We start from the raw sequence: 3,825 nt of genomic DNA on the forward strand, positions 1-3,825 counted from the left end.
AACAAAATTTAAATTAATAAATTCTTCTTTGGTCCTCTTTATCCAACTTTCACATGCATGTGAGGAGATTGAAAATACCAAGGCTTGGGTCAAGCACACCTTAGTCTTCAATGTGACATCCTTGCTCTTCAATGTTTTAAAGAGAGTTTTTTTTAATAAATCATTTTATTGGGGCTCTTACAACTCTTATCACAATCCATACATATATGTTGTGTCAAGCACATCTGTACATATGTTCCACCATAATTTTAAAAGCATTTTCTACTTCAGCCCTTGGTCTTAGCTCCTCTTTTTGCTCCCTCCCCACCCTTCCTCCCTCATGAACCTTTTTCATGTCTTATACCAACCGCTGTTTCCCTTCACCCACATTTCTGTTGTCCATCCCCCTGGGAGGGTGTAATATGTAGATCATTGTGATTGGTTCTCTCTATCTCCCTGCCCTCATTCCAGTAACTACCTAATATCACTACTCTCATTATTGGTCCTGAAGGGTTTATCTGTCCTGGATTTCCTGTGTTGGGAGCTCTTCTCTGTACCAGTGTACATGTTCTAGTCTAGCCAGATTTATAAGTTAAAATTTGGATCATGATAGTTTGGGGGGGCATTAAAAAATAGAGGAAAATTGTGTTTCATCAGTGCTATACTGCACCCTGACTGGCTAGTCTCCCCCTTGTGGCCTGACAGGTTGAACAACTGAAGGGGATGCCCAATTGACTACTGAGGGGCTCTGTGTCTCCACTATGCCCCCCCCCCACTCACATCAATATGATTGTTTTGTTTGGGGTCTTTGATACCAGATACCTGATCCCATCAACACCTCATGATCACACAGGCTGGTGTGCTTCTACCATGTGGACATTGTTGCTTCTCAGCTAGATGGCTGCTTGTTTATCTTCAAGCCTTTAAGACCCCAGATGCTATATTAAAGAGGGCTTTTATAACACATTTATTCAAAGCATTGTGTTGTTTGATTTCACGCCTCTTGCATCTGTAAGCATTGATTGTGGATTCAAGCAAAATTAAATCCTTCACAATTTTTATCTTTTCTATGTTTATCATTGTTGTATTGATCCAGTTGTGAAGATTTTGCTTTCCTATACATTGCATTGCATCCATATTGAAGGCTTCATCTTCATCAGCAAGTGCTTCAAGTCCTAGACACTTTCAGCAAGCAAGGTTAGACCATCTGCAGATGGCAGGTTGTTAATAAGCCTTCCTCCAGTCCTGATGCCACATTCTTCATATGATCCAGCTTCTCTGATGATTTGTTCAGCCCCCAGATTGAGTAAGTATGGTGACAGGATCCAATCCTGACATACACCTTTTCTGATTTCAAGCCATGAGGTACTCCCTTGTTCTGTTTTCACAACTGCCTCTTGATCCGTGTACAAGTCCTGCATGAGCACAGTGCAGTGTTCTGGAGTCCTCACTCTTCTCCAGGCCGTCCATAGTGTGTGATGATCCACAGAGTCAGATGTCTTCGCACAGTCAATGAACACAAGTCAACATCTTTCTGGAACTCATTGCTTTCAGCCCAGATCCCTCTAACGTCAGAAATGATATATCTTTTTCCAAGGCCTCTTGCTAATAAGGTGCATGGCATTCCCTGGAGTGGGGCCAAGCAAATAACATAGATAGAACCCTAACATGGGGATTGCTCAGTTTTGCCATCCTGCTAGGCTTAAAATTAGAGGTGAAAAGGGGATCTCACTAATATCAGGTAAGAGATGGGGATGTCTGAGGATGTCCCTTTGGATCTGAGACTTCTACACACTCAATCCAGGTGACAGAGACCTCTAACACCAGAGGTGACAGACAAGGGGCGGTAGCAGCAGCAGGGTCAGAGTGGCAACAGAACCAAGACTCCAGCATGAGGCTGGGTGTAGGTTTCCCAGCCCAGAGGGAAAAAGCTGAGTGCCTTTGAGGAGGAGTATTGCTGGCAGAGTAGCAAGCAACTCTTCGGTAAAGAGCAACCATCCTTTCTCCAACATTTGTATCTTTAAAAAACATTTCTTTGACAGGCCAGGGTAAAACATTCATAAAACACATTTGCCAATTCATTTTTGCATACATAATTCTGGGACACTGACTACATTCTTCATGTTGTGAAATCATTCTCACTATCTTTAACAGAAACTCAGCATCCCCCTGGTGCCAACGACTTCACTCCTCCCCCCACCCCCATTCCCCACTCTGTAATCCCACAGGCTTTCTTTACAGTTGCCTGTTTCACATGTGAGCTCATACTGTGTTTTTTCTTAACAGATTTATCACATATACCTTTATTTTCATTCCCTTTTCTACAAGTTGTAAAAATTGTGAGTTGATCTCCTGGGTGCCCTGACCGGATTCCCCTCCCTGGGACACCACCCATTCTGCAGCTGCTGTGAGGCTTGATTGCTTAGAGATGTCCTGCAATGGAGAATTGCCCTCAGTCAGCAGGGCGACCTTCCTGGAGAAGTAACAGTCACATTCTACTTTGGACAAGCTGCAACCAATGATTGACTTGTACTCAATTGGGCAGACCTTAGACTGGTGGATGGGACCAGCTTTGTGATGTCATGCCTGCCCCAGAGCTCCCTGGGATCAGACTGGAGGGGGTGCCATATCCTAGCTTGGATGTGCTCTCACTCCCCCTGCTCTTCCTCCCTTCCCAGAGAGCATCCCCTCAAGAAAGGATTTGTGCTAGAATCTCCACCTCAGGCTCAGTTTGTCGGGCACTTGATGGAAGGCAGTTCTTATTTCCTGATCTTTAAGATTCCTTGTGAGTAGATCCTGTGTAGATGAGGGAGGGGAGGAGTAAGGACAGCTGTGGGGGAACAAAGACCCTTTTTCCTTTTATCCCAGGCTGAAGGAAAGGCAAGAAGGTGATATAATTTGGGGACTCAACTTAACTTTGATACAAAGGGTAGTCCAAGGCCTTGCTGCCATGAACTCGATTGTGACTTATATACACAGGACAGGAGAAAACGGCTCCTTAGACTTTCTAAGAGGGTACCTTTTGATGGGAGCAGGCAGCAGCATCTGTCTTCTGAGGATGCCTGACGGGTTTGAACTGCTGGATTTGTGCCGGTAGTCTGATTCTTAGTTCTGTGCAAACTTAAAAAACAAAACAAAATGGTTTCCGAAATTCATTCGTATTTTTTGCTACCACTAGAGGCTCAAATGTTTTATTTTAGAGTCAAGAGTTATTAGGAAGAAAATAATACAACTTTGGAGCAGAAAATCTGCAAAATTAGGCTTTAAATCTCCAGTTTTGTTTTGTTTTGTTTTGTTTTTTTCAAGACTCTCACTCTTCAAGGGCTTTCATTTTGTTTTGTTTTGTTTTGTTTTGTTTTTCCCATCTAGTAGTTCCAGGTCTCAGGGTTGAAATACCTGCTCTTGCTCCTGGAAGTCCCCGCCATCAACAGACTAGCCTTGTTTATTTTATTTTTCTGCAAAGGCAATGGTTCTTCATAGTAACAGTTGAGCTCTGTCATGAGCAGGCTACTGGAATACATTAATTAGTATTAGACAAGCCACTGCTGCAATGTATTTGTACCATCATCGAACTCATTTCTAAAAGGAGGCTCCTCTGTTTCCCTATGTACATTTCTAGAATATGATCACATCTGGAAAGTAGCATTGCTGCTGAACTCCAGCCCTTCCTCCTTAGGCCTCCATCTGAAAGCACAGTGTTGCATTAGCAAGACCAATCATTTCAGATGCAAGTCATTGAGTTCCTCGGTAGCTAGGCATCAATTTAAGTCTTATAGATTAACAAAAACAACAAAACATAACTTAGATATTGCCAATAAAGGGTCCTGGTGCTGAATTATTTAAACA

Source organism: Tenrec ecaudatus, chromosome 1, assembly GCF_050624435.1.
Source record: "Tenrec ecaudatus isolate mTenEca1 chromosome 1, mTenEca1.hap1, whole genome shotgun sequence".
In the NCBI taxonomy this organism is placed as follows: domain Eukaryota; kingdom Metazoa; phylum Chordata; class Mammalia; order Afrosoricida; family Tenrecidae; genus Tenrec; species Tenrec ecaudatus.